Here is a 21,487-nt window from a genome sequence, read left to right as displayed (position 1 = left end):
CCACCACCATATTTTTGTGTCTGTGAACAAGAGATCCTGGAGATTTCTTAGCGGTCACCTCCACACCCCCAAAAAGTCATTGCAGATCCCAACCAGCCGGAGAAGAAGATCGAGACGTGGTTCGTTCATCTCGAAATCCGTGGAAACATCGTTATGGATCAGGTCAGATTCATCTCGTGCTTCGACAGGTACAAAGTGGCGGTGGATGTGGAGGAAGGACGGCGACGGAGGGAGGACAATATGGTGGAGATCAGGAAGAATAAGAGGGAGGAGAACTTGCTTAAGAAGCGTCAAGTTGTGCCCGCCGCACAGTCGCTGGCTTCGGGTCTTCCGATTCCCACTTCCACCGAAAAGAAGGTCTATTTTGCTATCTCATTCTAGGATTCATTGATTAGGAGTATTTGAGATGCGGGTCTGTGCGGGTTTGGGATAAAACTGAAACAAAAGAATAAAGTTTCGGTTTTTGGGTTCAATTCGGTGGTTTTGCTTATCGTGCTAGTAATATTCAAGCCAAAGAAGTTTGACCCATGATGTTTTGAAATTGGGCCTGATAGTTTTTACTTGATTTTGTTGGAAGAATTGATTGATTAGAAGCATTTGAGATGCGGGTTGGTGCGGGTTTGGGATAAAACTGAACTAAAAGAATAAAGTTTCGTTCTTTTTGGTTTCCAGCTTCAGTTTGGTTTTGGATTTGGGTTTTCCGGTTTTGCTAATCGGGCTAGTAATTTTCGAGCAAAACAAATTTGAACCGTGATGTTTTGAAATTGCGTCCAATATTTAAAAAAATAATAATAATGTATAGAATATTGTAATTTTGGTATAGAATATTAAGAGGTTTTAAAAGATACCTACTTTTGAAATGATTTAATTGTATACAATTAGACAAAACGTAACCAATTAACGTTAACAATAAAATAAATATCCAAGATTATAAAACATAAACGCTTCAACAAAAAAGTTATTCAATAAATCGATTTTTTTGGTTTGGTTCGGGTTTTTCGTTTTTTCACAAAACCAAACCGTTCGCTTTTAATTTGGTTTGTTTTTTTTTTATTTCGTACACTCCCCTAATTTGAATAGTAACATTAGATATTGTTAATGAATCAATAGCTGTGGGGATTAATTGCATAGTTTCTAGTTTAGAAGTTTTGCAGTTACATTTCATAGGTGATGTGCATAAACTAGGTTTGGGTTTACAATTTTCATTAGTTTGTATGATTATGGGTAACTGTTTAACCGATATAAAATTTGAATGAACTACTATCGTGTATGATATGTATAACTGGTTGAAGGATCACGGTGTGCATTAATTTTACCCTTATGTGTGTGAATGGCATGGAATATTCTTGAATAGGTTTCTAAGTTTTGTAGGTGTTTACATTTGTGTTTATACTACTTGAAGGTGCATTGATTGTTAGTGATTTATAGGTTTCCTATGTATATTCATTTGTATATTATATATGTAGATGTAGATGTATAAGTTATAACCTAGAGCATCTAACATTACAAACGTGAATCCATGTCTTGACGCAAGTACGAACTATGCATCAAACCACTTGTAGTTTAATGGACACATAGCACCTGAAAGTACACGTGTTCGTGTTGCGTCTTGAATTCATCATACGCTTAGCGCATCTGTGTATATATATGCAGATACACACCAAAAATCTCCAGTGAGAAGTGAAACAAATATGGGTCTAATGCCTACAATTATTATTATTATTAAATTTTTTTAAAACATAATGAACAAACCACTGCGGATATACAATTATTGAAGATATCCTGCCAAGTAAGGCTAGATGGATAAAATTACTTGAAAAATTCTCATCCTACGGCTTCATTCACCATCCCAAAACCTAAAAGAAAGAAGTCAAGAACCGCACCAATACCCTCATACAAAAAGTGTACGTAGGCATCGGCTATGTTATTAGCCTGTGTTAGTTTTAATCTAATCACGCTACCTATTTTGAATGTAACCTTTATCCATGTCCATGAAAAACTGTAATATGAAAACCCTTGCACGAAATACAGAATCCATGCAAATCCAAAATGAGATTTAAAATAGTAGTACATGGATTGTGTATATTGTGACGGGGCTTTCAGTTTTTTTTCATGGATATGAATAGAAGTTACTTTTGCAATGTAGTTAGGTTAAAAGAGATGTGTTATTGGTAAGCTTACAACAAAGCTGATTCTTATGCGTAGATCTTGTATTAGGGCAATTGTGTGATTCTTTTGTTTAGGTTTTACGAAGGTGGATGAAGCTGAAGGAAGAAAGTTACAAGTAATTTTATTCATTTTGCTTTACTTGGCTGAATATATTCAGTGGTTGTATATATGCCCACACTAGTTTGTTCATCAGGATGCTTCCCTTTGGTGCTAAATGGTGAACCTTCGGGTCATTAGTATTTTGAGGATGGTGACTTTGACTAAGTTTTTCTTCTGTAAAGACGAACTCTTAGTCTCTTACAATCGTATGCAAAGCACATAACATTCGGAAAAGAGTTAGTTAATTTGTTGGTTGAATTGGTAATTGTCTTTCTTGTTCTATATATCGTTCGTATTATTATGTACTGATGCCTACCCTGCTATAAAGATCAAGTTGTCATGCATCAATATAATATCATGATATGCATATATGGTTACAATTACCATTACATGATTGTTAGTCATTTAAACTGTTAAAAAATAATGATGAAATTGCAGTTAGAAAGTCTTCCTTCTATGGTTTCTGGGGTCTATTCAAATGATAACAATATGCAGCTGGAAGCAACTACTCAATTTCGAAAATTGCTCTCCATTGGTACACTTTTTTACTTTTTATTTTTATATTTTCTTACAAGAGTTATTGACCATTGAACTTTATACCACAGAACGGAGCCCACCAATCGAGGAAGTTATACAATCTGGTGTGGTGCCTCGCTTCATTGAGTTCTTGATGAGAGAAGATTTCCCACAACTCCAGGTCAGCATTATATTATCTGTTTGTTTGCTTATTTGTTTTTGAACGTTCTCTTATGAGCTCATAAAACATTGACAGTTTGAAGCCGCGTGGGCCCTCACAAACATTGCTTCTGGTACTTTTGAGAATACAAAGGTTGTAATCGATCATGGGACGGTTCCTATATTTGTTAAGCTTCTTGCTTCTCCAAGTGATGATGTTCGTGAACAGGTAACATGTGAATAATGTAGTAGTGGTATTTTATACAAAATGGATATAAATGTTTCTTGTATATAACCATGCTTTTGTTATTTAGGCTGTATGGGCATTGGGAAATGTGGCTGGTGACTCACCGAGGTGTCGCGATCTTGTTCTCGGTCAAGGTGCTTTGCTTCCATTGTTGGCTCAGTTGAACGAGCATGCTAAGCTTTCCATGCTGAGAAATGCCACCTGGACATTATCAAATTTCTGTCGTGGGAAACCGCAACCACCTTTTGAAGAGGTTGTTTACCAGTTGTTTTGGTGTTCAGTATTCAGTCACGATTGGCCCATTTGTAGGCCTGTAAATGAACCGAATGAACACGAAAGGAGCATGTTTGTGTTTGTTTGTTGATAAAGTGAGCGTGTTCATGTTCGTTTATGACCATTTGTTAATAGCACAAACGAACAGTTAATGAACGTAATTGAACATATATGTACAAACATAATTGAACTAAAACCAATTAAAAGTAGACTAAGTTGTAATGAGCCTAAAAATTTGAATGTACATATTGACTAGTGTAAAAGAATGAAAATAAACAACTTAAATAACGAAAATAAACGGATTTAAATGAGCATAAGCGAACGAACGAGACACGTGCTCATGTTCATTCCGTTAACTAAATGAACAAAATAAACGAACTTCCCGCAGAACTGTTCATAAACAGCTTGCTGAAGCTTCAGTTCGCTTACAGGCCTATGCATTTGCTCTGTTACTTTTTTAGTTACTTTACAGTATTACAACAATCTGAACGTTAATTACGCAGACAAAACCAGCATTGCCTGCACTTGAACGACTTGTTCATTCAAATGATGAAGAGGTTTTAACCGATGCATGCTGGGCTCTATCTTATCTGTCTGATGGTACAAATGACAAAATTCAAGCTGTTATTGAAGCTAGTGTATGCAGGCGTCTTGTTGAGCTCCTCCAGTAAGTCACTTTTTTAATGTCAGTTATTATCAAAATAATTCAGATTTCGACAATAGTTTATATAACATAATATTCCAGGCACCCATCTCCTTCGGTCCTCATTCCTGCACTTCGAACTGTCGGTAACATTGTGACTGGTGATGATCACCAAACTCAGGTATGAAACTTGTACCGAACTTTGTATATAATAATTATTATATGTTGCATGAGACCGTATGTATCCGAACTTGTGGTTGTTTATTTTGTTACAATTTTTTATGTGGATTATTAATTTTGAACATGGTATCTAGAGTAATTGGTAGATTTATGTTGCCTTTATTATTAAACCCAAATTTGTAATGTGTGTTTTAAATAACAACAATTATTATTATTATTTTATTCAGTGAATAACTGAGCATGGTGCACTCCCATGCCTGCTGAGCTTGTTGACCAATAACCACAAAAAGAGCATCAAGAAAGAAGCCTGCTGGACTATCTCAAACATCACTGCTGGAAACAAAGAACAAATTCAGGTAATACACACAGACGCACATATATTATTTATAGGGTTTGGACCTCTTCAGGACTGTAAAAAATATAAAAACTTCAAGAACTGTTAGCAACCAATAATTTATTATTATAATTATTTCTTTTGTTATATTTAATATAATTGGAGACTAGTTTTATCAGTTATTAAATGTAATTTTCTGGTTACGTATATGTAATCACAAATCTACATATATGTATTCATAAAATTACTTACAAAACATTCCTCAAAAGTAATATAAATAATAAAAATTAAATAAATAAAGTAATTGTTTGTTAAGATTTTTTAAAACTATTTGGAAGTTCTAAAGAGATCCTGATCATATACGCATATATATATATATATATATATATCTTGCAGCTATGTATTTTCATAATTTTAATCACAAGTTATAATGAAATAAAAAATACGTGTAGTCTGTAATTGAGGCTGGGTTAATAGCGCCCCTGGTTCATCTCCTCCAAACTGCTGAATTTGATATAAAGAAAGAAGCTGCGTGGGCCATATCAAACGCGACTTCTGGTGGCACTAATGAACAAATCAAGTATGTTATAAATTTATAATTATAAATACTGAATGTGTTATCTATCATTACAAAACTATATAATAATAACAATAATAATGTATGATGATTTGTAGGTACTTGGTGAGTCAGGGTTGTATCAAACCGTTAATCTTCTTGTATGTCCCGATCCAAGGATTGTTACCGTGAGTTTAGAAGGACTTGAGAACATATTGAAGGTGGGCGAAGCGGAGAAGAATTGGGTAATACTGGAGAAGTTAACTATTTTGCTCAATTGATCGACGATGCAGAAGGTTTAGAAAAGATTGAGAATTTACAGTCTCATGACAATAATGAAAAAGCTGTTAAGATTCTGGAGACTTATTGGTTGGAAGAAGAAGAGGAGCCCGTTGGTGATGGTGCGCAAGCTGGTTTCAACTTTGGTGCGTCCAATGTTCAAGTTCCGCAAGGCGGCTTCAACTTCAACGGCTGAAGGTGAATCATGATATTTTATTATTATTATTATTATTATTATTATTATTATTATTTTTTGAATCAGGTTAAATCAGGAACTTTAAAGGAAAATGTTAATTAGATTCTTCGGGTATGTGCAGGTGTCGGATGGGTCAAAGATGTAGTCTGGTCAAGTGTAGTCGGGTCAGGTCAATAAACAAGTGGGTTCATGGTTTGGGGTCGGGTGGGTCATGGGTGGGGCAATTTTTGTGTTTCCTTTTTTTTATGCCTCGAGACGTTGAATGTTTTGGAACAATGTTCGAGGGGGATATTGTGTATGGAGTCAGTCAGGGCATTTGTTTTTTGTATGAGTCAGTGAGTGTATATTCATATATGTTCTTTGAATCTATATATTGACCATATTGTAATGGTAAAATTTGTGTGTTTATTGTCTTATGTGATGAAACTGTTGAAGCACATGACTTTACGAAATGTTTATTGCGTAACAGAGGAATGTTTTAAGCGTTTGCCACAATCAACCGTGCCATTTTGGTAAAGATGACGTTGGCGTGGGCTTAGATACTTCCCCAATTTGTTGAGAGTCGGCGTGTCAGTCATTTGGTGGTTGCCAGATATCAGACCGGTAAATTTTCCGATAACTAAAGAACGTGCATTGAAACATAACCATATTAAGACAGAATGCATAAAAAGGTAAGCATTAAACAAATTCCAAATAATAAATAACAAAAAAAATAGACCTTTTCTAATTACTAATTTATAATAATGTTTTGTACCAAGCCCAATTTAGATCAAATGGCCCAACAAGTTAAACGGAACATGCGGAAGTAGAGATGTATAAAAACCCGGTTCAGAACCAGAAACCGAACCGAACCGAACCAGGTTGACATGAAAATTGGTTTCTCCCAAGCCGCATCATGAACCGACCCCAACCGCCGGTTTTGGTACCGGTTCCCCATTTAAACTACCAAACCGGTTCTAAACCGAACCGAGCTGAACCAGGTTAGTCACTCTTCCTCCTAAACCGGTTTCTAAACCCCACCGGTTTGGGTCAAACCGGTTTTGACCAAACCGGTTCGCTTTGGGAAAAAAAACCGGTTTTATACACCTCTACGTGGGAACGCTGATAACCTCAATATGGATATAAGTTGGATAGACGAGAGCAACGGGAAGACAAAAGTTGATCTATGTGTGTGTGATTCTTATCTATGACTCTGCTCTGTAATGTCTGATCTCTCATCCCCTCGAAAATGTTTCAAGTGTAAAATAAGAAAAATAGTAATATGAAAAGAATAAATGAGTATGGGGAGATACTACGGATGAGACGTTCTCTATGAGTTTGACCCTAGTATGTTATTTGATAATCAAAACGTTGTGGATAATCAAAGTGCATACGAGTGGGTCAATTGGGTCCTCAAAAATATGAAAATATTTTGTTGGAAAGCTTAATAGGAAAGAATTGTCACCCGGGTTGCTCTCTTGAGAAAGAACATACATGTTGGCTCGACGTTGTGTCCATTTTGCTCGGACATTACGAGATGGTGGATCACTTGATAATTGCAGTCAAACGACAAACAAGATAATCCAAGCAATTCCTGGGTCACGTTGTGGTGTTTATGAAAAACTAGGAATGATAAATTTTTAATGGCTTGAGCATAAGCTCAAACAAGATGGTAGAAGAGATGAAAATCTCAACTTTTCTTTGAGTGGGCTAAAGATAAAAAAAAAGTTTGTATCAATTGGAATGATTTGTTTTGATGACTAGTGATTTTACCTGTCCTGTTTTTATATAATACCTAAAAAAAGCAAAAAATCATGTCAAAATTTAAATTTATTACATCACAACGTTAGAATAAATTAAACGATACCATATAATTCAAAATGTAACCACACATCAATATAATTTTTTTAATAAGTGGTTACATTAGAAATACACAATAGTTTTTCACAAAAAGTTGTATTATTTATAAAATTGCTCTTATAAAATTGAATTATTGTACTAGTTGGTAAAATACGAAAATAATAACATATTAATAATAATTGGAATAAAAAAATCTAATAGACCACAAATCCCCCGCCCTTTTAACAACCGTGTGCACATTTATTGAACCAAACCATCACATCGCATCGTCGTCTGCATCATACCACCGTAGTCCCACCACCAGCCATCTATCTATTCACCCTTTGTTCTTCTTGCCCATGTCTAACAAAATCCACCATGGAAACACACACGTTACAGCTGGGACTTGATGAAATTCGTTGTAGATCAGTTCAGATTGTTAAGATCTTGCTACAACAATGAAAATGATAAGCTCAAATAATAAAATCATGATATGACCAAAAGTATACTAGCTCATGTTTTAAATCAACCAAAGTACAATAACGATACACATGCGTCATGGTGCCTGCTATCGTATAACTTACGATACAAAAATTATATATTTTGAAGACAGTTTCATTTCCAACAAAATTTATGGTTGAATGTTGAGAAATCACAACTGCATATTCATTTTTTTATAAGCTAACAAAAGCAAGTTATTTGTGAAAAATCAGATTGAATGATAAATAAAGTGGCCAAAAACCTATATCATATTTAACTAATTTCATTAAAATGTAGAGTTTACATCGATATAATAGGCAACAAGCGACGCCGCTCATCCGACATACCTTTTGATCAATTTTGAAAACACTGTTAGATTAGGTTTCTTGTTGGGGAAAGACGACCAAGGAGTTTTCATGCCATGTAGACATGTTAACACTTGAAACACCACCCCGATCCAAGGAAAAGGGGGTTAAAAAGTGGGTTAGTTAACACATTAACGCTTTCAATGTAATATCTAGTGGGCCCATTTCCAAATGCCCCAATCAAATTTTTTCTTTTATTTTCTTTAATCTCTAGTTAGTCCACAACGTGATAGTTAAAGGCGAGTTAATTAAAACTATTGTCTACGTGACTATCATTTCAAGACGCTGTGCACTTTTACTTAGCCCAAAACATATAGGCTTGCTATGTATCAGGGCCGGTCCTGAGGGTGTGCGAGCCGCACCTTCGACCGAGGCACGTAATTTTCGAGGCCAAAATATTTATACATATATTTTTCGGTAAAAGATCCTGAGTCAAACGACATCATCATGTGGTTGATTAGGTCGTTAATTTTGATGTTTTAAACCTCGTCAGAAAATACTTCACCGGGAAGCATAATGTCACGATCCGCCTAAAATCAGACCGCAACAGCCCGTTTTTCAGAATTTTCTAGTTGGATCAAGAGCCAAGATTACATGGAAAATATCTTTGATATATTCCATAGAAAATCCTGGATTTTTCCTTAGAAAAATCTGGATTCCAAGACCTAGATGTTTCCTTGTAAATATCTTAGATATTTTGTAATATTTTAATATTAGAAGGACCTAGATGGAACATTCTAGAAGTAGAGGGTGTAAGTATAAATACTTGTAACCAGCTCATTTGTAAGCATCCAGAAATTCAGCAATACAAAGCAATCTTTATAAAGCACTCTTCAATCATCTAAGATCTCTAAGCAATCTAAGTTCCCTTTAAACAATCTTAAGTTCCCTTGTCGAAGTCATTGAATCGCTGCTGCATTTGAGTGTACTTGGCTGATCTTAGAAGGTGTCTAAGAGCCACACGAGAGTTTGGGAATTACTCCGTGACAAGTGGTATCAGAGCAATGTCGATTCGTTGGGAGAATGGCTGATTCTGGAAAGATTGTGGGCTTGAACATTGCTACCGGTGAAGGAGATCGTGGGTGAGATGAGACTTCGCACCATGGAGGCAAGAAGAGTCGTGGTTCGTCAAAGGATAAGTCCTTAGACAAACAGGTGGCTGAGTTGGAGAATTCAGCATCTGGGCTGGAGGCTAAGTTCGATGACGTTGTCCAACGAGTGGAAGCGTTAGAGACTGATCTAAGTGACCTTCGTGTGGACATGAAGGCTACTTTCGATGTCATGAGGGAAAAGATGCAGCTGATGATCAAGGATGCTATCATTCAGGTGCGTCAAGACATGGATAGGCAATCGGTGGACGTTCATCAAACGATTCTTGGGTTGGAGACCAAGATCAACAATTGCACCAATGCCATGGTGAACGTTGCTGCTGGTGGAAACGTCTTAGCCTTGGGGCCAAAGGTAGACGTTCCTAAACCATCTCCATTTATGGGCAAACGAGAAGCAAAGGCTGTGGAGAACTTCTTGTGGGAGATGGTGCAATACTTCAAAGGGATCAACATCGTAGATGATCAAGTGAAGATCAACACGGCTTCGGCCTACTTGAAGGATACCGCGGTGTTATTGTGGAGACGTAAGACGGTAGAGATCGAAGAAGGTACGTGTCTTATGAACACTTGGGCTGATTTCGTTCGAGAAATCAAGAAACAATTTTACCCGGAGAATGCTGAGGATGAAGCAAGGCTTTGTCTCAGGCATAAGACACTCCGGTTCTCTCAAGGACTACATCAATGAATACACTTCAATAATCCTTGAGATACCGGACCTGAAGGAGAAAGACCATCTCTTTAACTTTCTCACTGGCTTACAAGCTTGGGCTAGAGTGGAGCTCAAACGGAGGGGTGTACAAGATCTTTCTTCAACCATCGCTATAGCTGAAGGGCTCAACGACTACCCTCGAAAAGAAATGGAGAATAAGAAGCCCAAGGATCGAAAGCCTAGCCACGAGAAAGGTGGGGAGCGAAACCACATCAGCCCAATGACCATAAGACTACGCCGCAATGGAAGTCCCGTGATAAAAAGCCCATGAAGACAGGTGATCGTTGCTTTATTTGTGATGGGCTTGGACATCGAGCTAGGGAATGTCCAAAGAGGGCCAGCCTACATGCCATGATCGCTCGTGAGGAATGTTGTAAGGAGGACAATGATGCTTGCATGGGGTCGATGCAAGTGCTTAATGCGATCAAGGCACAAGTTGTGACAATCGTCAATTCCAGGTTAACCTCGTTAACTCAACTCCGTTAATTCAAACTTTAAAGATCGTTGAATCTATAACGCATACTTCATTACATTTAAACTAGGGTTTAAATGACGCTTAACATTTACTACATGTGTAGTAGTCTTTCGGGATTTGCACCGAAACGCAAACGAGTTGATAAATAAACGACAAACGTCAAAACACGAACTATGTGATTACTATGTGTTAGGATTATGTGCTATGTGATAATATTATGGTCATGTTAACTTATTGTGCAAGTATGATAGAATGTTCTAGAAAAACAACACTTGGAAAGTAGAGGGATTAGAATGTAACTTGTATATTTATAAATATATTATTAACTTAACCCTAACTATTATTATTATCCTAACCCTAACCTACAAGTTCCGATCGGCTCTCTCTCACCTCCCTTCTCCACGGCTGCCGTCCACAAGAACACCCACATACACCATCAATTCAAGTCTTTGATCCAAGAACTAAGTGCTAGGAAGGTATATTTGATCATCCTTCACATCCTTGTTGATTGAATTTGATGTTTGTTGGGTTAATAACAAACCCTAGCTGGCCGATTCTAGGTGTTATATTGTTCATGTGATTCTTGAATTGATTTGATGATAAAGTGATAACTAGATTGATATTGATACATGATTGATTGTTGTTCTTGATTTGAATTAAAACACAAACCCTAATCTTGTATGTATGGTGTGATTTATATGCATGGATAGTAGTTATGGTGTCTAGAGGGTTATATGGATGCATGATAGTTCATAGATTGTTATGATGTTGAGTTTTGATGTGAACAGATTCTGGACAGAATATATATACGATGTTTAACTGACTGTAACGAAGTGTAAACGTGAAAATTGATTGAGATTGTGGGTACTGCAGTAAACTAGGTTGAGTCTAGTTTCTATAAAGTATAAATTCGTAATTTTTGGATAAGTGGAAGTATACTTTTATGATTTTACAAAAACGTGATGCAAAGCTGAGCTGTTAGACCTGCTGTTAGGTTATATTGTAAATTCTATATCTCATGAACTACGAGGCCAATTGGGTTGGTTCCACTTCTGGAAGTTGACTCACTGAGTTAGGAACCAAACCCAAGTGGTCTTGCATTTATTGGATTTTTCGTTTACCGGGAATTGCAAATAACATTCTGTTGTGCATGAATCTGACTGATATGAGTTTACTGTAGTGTTTTGATCATTATGAGAAATCTATATGGAATAAAAATAATATAAAATATGTTCTGGAAACCTAAGACATGTATGTTTCAGTGGTGATTTTTGGTGAATTAATTGAGATGATATGATCGGTGAAATAGTACAATCTTTCAAGTAGAAATTCTGTCACAATGAAACTAGCTGCTGAGTTGTGTAGGAATGCATGAAATATGATAGTTTTTATATAATTGTTGTATTTTGACCAAAATACCCTTGCGGGGAATAGTTGCTAGTTTGATTGCCATGAATTGACCAAATTGCCCTTATGGGGAATAATGGTTAGTTAGTCTTTGTTTGTTGACCAAAATGCCCTTACGGGAATAATTGCTTGTAAGTACGTTATTAATACATGACACGAAAGTAATTGCTCACTCGTGTATCGTATCACAATTGTACTTGTTTAAATCACACACGGTTCACAAACGAAACACGAAACATGATACGTGCATAGGTATTATGTGCCGAGTCTAGAGACTCGTTAAACGTTCCGATACTTAGAAAATCTCTTTGTTATTTTAGAACGCTAGAGAGTTTTCTACGACGCGCATCACTCGGTGATCTAATTTGGAATATTCTTCGCAAACAGTGAGTTCACTTACCCCGCTCTTTGAACTGTTTTCAAACGTTTTTCACTTGGGGGAGATAACATACTCCGATAAACGCATTTTTGAGATAAACACATATTTAAGATTTTGTTATAAATTATATATATCACTTGTAGAGGCTAAGCGGCACGTAACCCTTGAAGTCCCACGCATCGAACCGGTTAATATTTGGAATAGCGAGTCACTGTTGAGTAGTACTACTGGGTTTGACAAACCCCACCCGACGCTAAGCTCAACTGGAGGTTGAGTGGGTGTAATTTTGGCTAACACTTACCATGGTCTGGGTTGACCTGGTGACGGGCACTTGATAAACAGTCAGCTTCGGTCTCGAACCACTTAGTAATACTTGTTGTATAGATTAGCTACCTATCGATATATAATTTGACATAACATTATCTGGTAACACTTAAACGCTGTAACGTGGTTACACACTTAAACGCCGTAACGTGGTTACGCAAAACATTTAAACGCCGTAACGTGGTTACGCAAAACTTTTAAACGCCGTAACGTGGTTACGCAAAACACTTAACGAAAACGCTGAACTCAAACGCTAAACGATTTATCTTATATAACTTGTGAACTCACCAACCTCGTGTTGACCCCTTTTAGTATGTTATTCTCAGGTAGCCGAGGCGGGCGCGCGGTTTAGGAGCATGCATTAATTGTTAAACATCTTACTCTGCAAACTTAATTTTAACATTTACATTTGGTTTTAAGTCGTCCTGCGTGACGCAACTTTTGAATTAAGGTTTTACGCTTCCGCACTTATTTTTCATTTAAACGTTTTCTTTGGTTTGGTTATAACTAATGATTCCAATCCTGCCAGTTCACACCCTCTGACGGTAAAACTCCGTTAGTGGATTTTGAGGGTGTGACAGATTGGTATCAGAGCCATTGGTTATAGCGAACTAGAAACTGCATGCATACTAGACTATAACCGCGACGACCCATTAGTTATAATAATACGCACTGCATAGGTTTGTGTAGTCTTGTAATCTTATCTCTTACCTCTTTCGCTCATACGCGCGCGCATACACGGCTTACCTGTAGGAATGTCGACGCCACCCTCATCATCATCCGATTCGATGACGCATGCTCACGGGAAGGAACCTCAGTTACCTACCGCCTCGCCACCCCGCGTAGTCCCGGAACTCGCAGCTCCCGCACCGAAGAGGTACCGCCTATCCGGAAGCCTTTACGAAAACAACGTTAGCTGGGATTGGTACCCTAACATGATCAGACGTATGGTCTACCGTGAACAAGTTCCCCCGTTGCCACACCCGAACCACCCTGCTTATCCCAACACCCTACCACCCATAACCGAACCTGTAGAGAGAGTTCTCGCAGCCGTTGTTTCATGTTTGGAGCGTGATGTGGGTTACATGCGCTACACGAGAGAGAACGTTTCCAGATTGTTAAAAGACGAAACCGAGAATAAGGAGGAGGTTGCCCGCATGGCGGCGGCAATGAAGGATATGCAAGGGGCTAGTGATCAACAAACGAAGGTTATGATGAAGATGCAAGCCGAAATGATAGACTTGAAAGAGCAACTCCAAGAAGCAAGGACCCGAACCAAAATAGCGTTAGAGCGTTGCGATATCCTACAAATGCAGATTGCTCAGAACGCAGCCGACCCTGAGGCAGAGCCTGAGGCCGAGCCTGGGGCAGAGCCTGAAGTAGAACCTGAAGAAGATCCCGAAGAGGAGCCTGAGGAAGATCCCGAAGAAGATCCCGAGGAAGATCCCGAAGAAGAACCGGAGGAAGAACCGGCTGAGGAGGAGGCACACTCAGAGGTGTCCTCAGATGACGACATCTAGTAATGATGATGCTTAGATGGAGGGGTTGTCTCCATCCTAACTATTATTTTTCTATGAATTGAGGATTGATTGGAAATACTTTGTGGCGGATACAATGGTTTTAATCATGAATTTTTATTTAGACTAATGTGTGGTTGTGATGTGATGTTGTCTCTTATTTCTTTCTTACTTATCTTTTCATTACATGTATGGTGTGTTGTATATGAAAGAAAAATTCATGTTTAACATCTTTATACTGTGATTCTAGGAAATGGCTGGAAGAAACGCTGGACGAGGACGTGGTAACATCAGCATGACTGCAGCTGAACTCCAAACTCTGCTGAATGACCATGTCGCGGCCGCTTTAGCCGCACACGTTCAGAATCAAACAGGAGGTCCGAATGGAACGTGTACCTTCAAGAACTACCGTGACTGCAAGCCCAGTACGTTTAAGGGCACTGAGGGAGCTATAGGCTTCCTGCGTTGGGCTGAGAAGGCCGAGTCGGCCTTTGAGATGTGTAACTGTCCCCCTGCCAGTAGGGTCAAATTCGCTGCTGGGACACTTGAGGATTCCGCCCTCACTTGGTGGAATTCGAACGTCCAGATCCTTGGATTGGAACTGGCTAACGCGATGAACTGGGAGGAGTTCAAAAGCATGATGCGAGAGGAGTACTGTCCGAGGGAAGAAATTTCGAAGTTAGAATCAGAATTTTGGTCACTAAAGATGGTAGGTTCGGAGATTGAAGCCTACACTACTCGTTCGCACGAGTTGGCTGTGATGTGTCCGCGGATGGTGGATCCGCCGAGCAAGAGAATAGAGATGTACATTGATGGGTTAGCACCACAGATTCAGGGTATGGTGACGTCTTCCAGACCAGCCACGATCCAACAAGCGATCCGTTTGGCTCACAAACTGACGGATCAGGCTGTGACCCAGGGTGCGTTACCACCGAGGGGTTCGACTGTTAAAGCCCGTGACAACCCGAGTAATGACCACGTCAGCAACAGTAACAACAACAGCAACCCGAACAGCGGGAAGAGAAAGTTCGACAACACCAGATCTTCATCATCGAACCTCCCACCGCAACAACACTACCGTAAACCCGAGTTCACCCGGAGCTTTAACACTCAGAATCACAACAACAACAACTCCAACAACAACGGTAGCGGGCAGGTTTCGAGCGGATATGCTGGGAAGTATCCAAAGTGCAACAGGTGCAACTATCATCATGTTGGCCAGTGTGACCGTGTCAAGTGTCAAAGATGCGGAAAGATAGGTCACCAAGCGAAAGAATGTAGAGGAGACCTTGCGGCAAAGGGTGCTCCTAAGCAACCGATGACGACTAAGGGATGTTTTGAATGTGGACAGGAAGGTCATTTCCGGAAGGATTGCCCCAAGCTGAAACATAATGACAACAATGGGGGCAATGGAAGTGGCAGTAACGGTGGAGGAAATGGCAAAGGAAGAGCGTTTGTGATTGGATCGGGTCAAGCCCGCAATGATCCGCATGTGGTGTCCGGTAAGTTCCCTGTAAACGATTATTTTGCTTCTATTTTGTTTGACACTGGAGCTGATAGGAGTTTTGTGTCGAAAGCCTTTAGCCAACTTTTAGACCTTACTCCAACCCCGTTAGACGCTAAGTTTCCTGTTGAATTAGCTAATGGTAAAACTGTAGTAACAACTCATATACTTGCGGGATGTAAGTTGAAACTGTCAGGTCATGTTTTTGACATCGACCTTATTCCTTTTACGCTTAGTAGTTTCGATGTCGTTGTCGGCATGGAGTGGTTATCCGAGAACCGAGCGGAGATTATATGCCATGATAAAATAGTCCATATTACCACCCCTTCCGGCGAGATCATTTCGGTCCGAGGCGAGAAAAGCGGCATGACCAACAGCATCATCACCCTTATGAAAGCACAGAAGTATCTACGAAAGGGTCATCCGGCAATTTTGGCGCAGATTGTTGAGAAACCCGCGGAGGAGAAACGAATTGAAGACATACCGGTTGTGCGAGACTTTCCGGAAGTTTTCCCGGAGGATTTGCCCGGACTCCCTCCTATTCGTCAAGTCGAATTCCAAATCGAGTTGACACCCGATGCAGCACCCATAGCACGAGCCCCGTATCGGCTCGCACCGGCGGAACTTCAGGAGTTGTCCACCCAGTTGCAAGATTTGTTGGATAAAGGTTTTATCCGACCTAGCTCATCGCCATGGGGAGCCCATGTCTTGTTTGTTCGAAAGAAAGACGGGACTTTCCGAATGTGCATCGACTACCGGGAATTGAACAAGGTGACGGTCAAGAACCGTTATCCTTTACCCCGAATTGATGATTTATTTGACCAGCTTCAGGGATCGAGTTACTACTCGAAGATCGATCTACGATCCGGTTACCACCAGTTGAGAGTGCGCGAAGAAGATATTTCAAAGACGGCTTTCAGAACACGGTATGGTCACTACGAGTTCTCGGTTATGCCTTTTGGCCTAACCAACGCGCCAGCCGTATTTATGGATCTCATGAATCGAGTATGCAAGGCGTACCTCGACAAGTTCGTGATTGTTTTCATCGATGATATTCTTGTCTACTCCAAGAACGAGACTGACCACGAAGAGCACTTAAGGATAATTCTGGAACTACTGAAGAAGGAACAACTGTATGCTAAAGTCTCGAAATGTGAATTTTGGCTTCGCGAGGTTCACTTTTTAGGACATGTGATCAACGAGAATGGTATCCATGTCGATCCCGGTAAGGTAGAGGCCATCAAAAACTGGGAAGCACCTAAGACTCCGACTGAAGTGCGACAATTCCTAGGACTGGCCGGCTACTATCGGCGTTTCATCGAGGGATTTTCAAAGATTGCTCAACCCCTCACCGCTTTGACTCACAAGGGCACTAAGTACAACTGGGGTGACGCGCAAGAATCCGCTTTCCAACTGTTGAAAACCAAGCTTTGTAGCGCCCCTATTTTAGCCCTCCCCGAGGGAACAGAAAATTTTGAGGTACACTGTGACGCATCTATACAAGGTCTCGGTTGTGTGCTGATGCAACTCGAGAAGGTTATAGCCTACGCCTCTAGACAACTACGGGTTCACGAGAAGAACTACACGACCCATGATTTGGAACTCGGAGCTGTGGTGTTTGCTCTTAAGATATGGAGGCATTACTTGTACGGTACCAAGTTTACCATTTACACCGACCACAAGAGTCTCCAACATATCTACGATCAGAAGGAGCTGAACATGCGACAGCGTCGTTGGGTCGAGCTGCTCAAAGATTATGATTGTGCCATCAAGTACCACCCGGGCAAGGCCAATGTGGTGGCCGACGCCCTCAGCAGAAAAGAAACAGAAAAACCCAGACGAGTAAGAGCATTGCAACTTACGATTCATGCCAGCTTACCCGATCAGATTCGCGATGCGCAACTGGAAGCTTTGAAAGATGAAAATCTTCCATCGGAACTCATGCGGGGCATGAACAAGCAACTTGAAACCAGATCGGACGGGGTCCGATATTTTGAGAACCGGATTTGGGTTCCACGATACGGAGAGTTGAGAACTCTAGTGATGGACGAAGCTCACAAGTCCCGATATTCTATCCACCCTGGCTCAGATAAAATGTATCATGATTTAAAGGCACTTTACTGGTGGCCGAACATGAAAGCCGACATTGCCACCTACGTGAGCAAATGCTTGACTTGTGCCAGAGTCAAGATTGAATACCAGAAACCATCTGGTCTACTGCAACAACCGGAACTCCCAATGTGGAAATGGGAGCACATCTCAATGGATTTTATTACGGGTTTGCCTAAGACACCGACGGGATGCGATACCATCTGGGTGATCGTTGACCGGTTGACTAAATCGGCACATTTCCTAGCGATTAAGGAAACGGACAAAATGGAAAGACTGACTCGAGTATACATGAAAGAAGTGGTGTCTAGACACGGAGTGCCTGTCTCGATCATTTCCGATCGAGATTCTCGTTTTACCTCACACTTTTGGAAGTCGCTGCAAAGCGCACTGGGCACACGTCTCGATATGAGTACAGCATACCATCCTCAGACGGATGGGCAAAGTGAACGGACTATTCAGACCCTGGAGGATATGTTGCGTGCATGCGTTTTAGATTTCTGAAAAAGTTGGGAACCCCACTTACCCTTGGTAGAGTTTTCGTATAATAACAGCTACCACGCAAGTATTAAGGCAGCGCCGTTTGAAGCGCTGTACGGACGGAAGTGTCGATCACCACTCTGCTGGGCAGAGGTGGGTGACAGCCAAATCACTGGTCCAGAACTGGTACTCGAAACCTCGGAAAAGATTGTTCAAATCCGAAATCGCATGGCAGCAGCACGGGATCGCCAAAAGAGTTACGCCGACAAGCGCCGAAAACCTCTCGAATTTAAAGTGAACGATCGGGTGTTACTCAAAGTCTCACCTTGGAAAGGTGTAGTTCGCTTTGGTAAGCGAAACAAACTCAACCCACGGTATGTTGGTCCGTACCGGATAACTGAGCGCATTGGTCCGGTGGCGTACCGACTGGACCTACCAACAGAACTCAGTGGCGTACACGATGTATTCCACCTATCTGATGAAACCCAAGTAGTCCCTTTGGAGGAACTGCAAGTTGATGAACAGTTACGGTTCATTGAGGAACCAGTCGAAGTTTTGGATTGGGAAACCAAAACACTCAAACACAGCAAAATTCCAATCGTTAAGGTTCGTTGGAACTCGAGACGTGGACCGGAGTTCACGTGGGAACGCGAGGATCAAATGATGAAAAAGTATCCTCACCTTTTTGAAGGGCTAACCAAACACCGAAAACCGCGAAACCCGGCAAACCGTCAAACATCACCGAAGGTATGAATTAAATTTCGGGACGAAATTTCTTTTTACTAGGGGATGATATGACAAACTGAAAATTTTTCTTCTTACTTTTTCAGGCTCTCATCACGACTTGACTCAAATTTTCGGGACGAAAATTCTTTAACATGGGAATGATGTGACAATCGTCAATTCCAGGTTAACCTCGTTAACTCAACTCCGTTAATTCAAACTTTAAAGATCGTTGAATCTATAACGCATACTTCATTACATTTAAACTAGGGTTTAAATGACGCTTAACATTTACTACATGTGTAGTAGTCTTTCGGGATTTGCACCGAAACGCAAACGAGTTGATAAATAAACGACAAACGTCAAAACACGAACTATGTGATTACTATGTGTTAGGATTATGTGCTATGTGATAATATTATGGTCATGTTAACTTATTGTGCAAGTATGATAGAATGTTCTAGAAAAACAACACTTGGAAAGTAGAGGGATTAGAATGTAACTTGTATATCTATAAATATATTATTAACTTAACCCTAACTATTATTATTATCCTAACCCTAACCTACAAGTTCCGATCGGCTCTCTCTCACCTCCCTTCTCCACGGCTGCCGTCCACAAGAACACCCACATACACCATCAATTCAAGTCTTTGATCCAAGAACTAAGTGCTAGGAAGGTATATTTGATCATCCTTCACATCCTTGTTGATTGAATTTGATGTTTGTTGGGTTAATAACAAACCCTAGCTGGCCGATTCTAGGTGTTATATTGTTCATGTGATTCTTGAATTGATTTGATGATAAAGTGATAACTAGATTGATATTGATACATGATTGATTGTTGTTCTTGATTTGAATTAAAACACAAACCCTAATCTTGTATGTATGGTGTGATTTATATGCATGGATAGTAGTTATGGTGTCTAGAGGGTTATATGGATGCATGATAGTTCATAGATTGTTATGATGTTGAGTTTTGATGTGAACAGATTCTGGACAGAATATATATACGATGTTTAACTGACTGTAACGAAGTGTAAACGTGAAAATTGATTGAGATTGTGGGTACTGCAGTAAACTAGGTTGAGTCTAGTTTCTATAAAGTATAAATTCGTAATTTTTGGATAAGTGGAAGTATACTTTTATGATTTTACAAAAACGTGATGCAAAGCTGAGCTGTTAGACCTGCTGTTAGGTTATATTGTAAATTCTATATCTCATGAACTACGAGGCCAATTGGGTTGGTTCCACTTCTGGAAGTTGACTCACTGAGTTAGGAACCAAACCCAAGTGGTCTTGCATTTATTGGATTTTTCGTTTACCGGGAATTGCAAATAACATTCTGTTGTGCATGAATCTGACTGATATGAGTTTACTGTAGTGTTTTGATCATTATGAGAAATCTATATGGAATAAAAATAATATAAAATATGTTCTGGAAACCTAAGACATGTATGTTTCAGTGGTGATTTTTGGTGAATTAATTGATATGATATGATCGGTGAAATAGTACAATCTTTCAAGTAGAAATTCTGTCATAATGAAACTAGCTGCTGAGTTGTGTAGGAATGCATGAAATATGATAGTTTTTATATAATTGTTGTATTTTGACCAAAATACCCTTGCGGGGAATAGTTGCTAGTTTGATTGCCATGAATTGACCAAATTGCCCTTATGGGGAATAATGGTTAGTTAGTCTTTGTTTGTTGACCAAAATGCCCTTACGGGAATAATTGCTTGTAAGTACGTTATTAATACATGACACGAAAGTAATTGCTCACTCGTGTATCGTATCACAATTGTACTTGTTTAAATCACACACGGTTCACAAACGAAACACGAAACATGATACGTGCATAGGTATTATGTGCCGAGTCTAGAGACTCGTTAAACGTTCCGATACTTAGAAAATCTCTTTGTTATTTTAGAACGCTAGAGAGTTTTCTACGACGCGCATCACTCGGTGATCTAATTTGGAATATTCTTCGCAAACAGTGAGTTCACTTACCCCGCTCTTTGAACTGTTTTCAAACGTTTTTCACTTGGGGGAGATAACATACTCCGATAAACGCATTTTTGAGATAAACACATATTTAAGATTTTGTTATAAATTATATATATCACTTGTAGAGGCTAAGCGGCACGTAACCCTTGAAGTCCCACGCATCGAACCGGTTAATATTTGGAATAGCGAGTCACTGTTGAGTAGTACTACTGGGTTTGACAAACCCCACCCGACGCTAAGCTCAACTGGAGGTTGAGTGGGTGTAATTTTGGCTAACACTTACCATGGTCTGGGTTGACCTGGTGACGGGCACTTGATAAACAGTCAGCTTCGGTCTCGAACCACTTAGTAATACTTGTTGTATAGATTAGCTACCTATCGATATATAATTTGACATAACATTATCTGGTAACACTTAAACGCTGTAACG

At 39.7% G+C, this 21,487-nt stretch overlaps 1 pseudogene across 1 annotated transcript; it reads left to right on the top strand.

Annotated features, from left to right (window-relative positions):
* The first annotated feature begins 205 nt into the window (after nucleotides 1-205).
* On the top strand, nucleotides 206-5,654 carry LOC143559959 (importin subunit alpha-2-like; annotated as a pseudogene). Its single transcript, XR_013140027.1, has 10 exons — nucleotides 206-357; nucleotides 2,707-2,803; nucleotides 2,874-2,965; nucleotides 3,041-3,172; nucleotides 3,258-3,443; nucleotides 3,967-4,130; nucleotides 4,209-4,287; nucleotides 4,514-4,642; nucleotides 5,073-5,200; nucleotides 5,296-5,654. The product of XR_013140027.1 is annotated as an importin subunit alpha-2-like (transcript).
* The last annotated feature ends 15,833 nt before the right edge of the window (nucleotides 5,655-21,487 follow it).

Source organism: Bidens hawaiensis, unplaced genomic scaffold (genome assembly GCF_021521415.1).
Source record: "Bidens hawaiensis isolate Kalapana, Puna unplaced genomic scaffold, B.hawaiensis_p1.1 tig00020143_1, whole genome shotgun sequence".
NCBI lineage: Eukaryota > Viridiplantae > Streptophyta > Magnoliopsida > Asterales > Asteraceae > Bidens > Bidens hawaiensis.
This window is presented reverse-complemented; position numbering and strand designations above follow the sequence as displayed.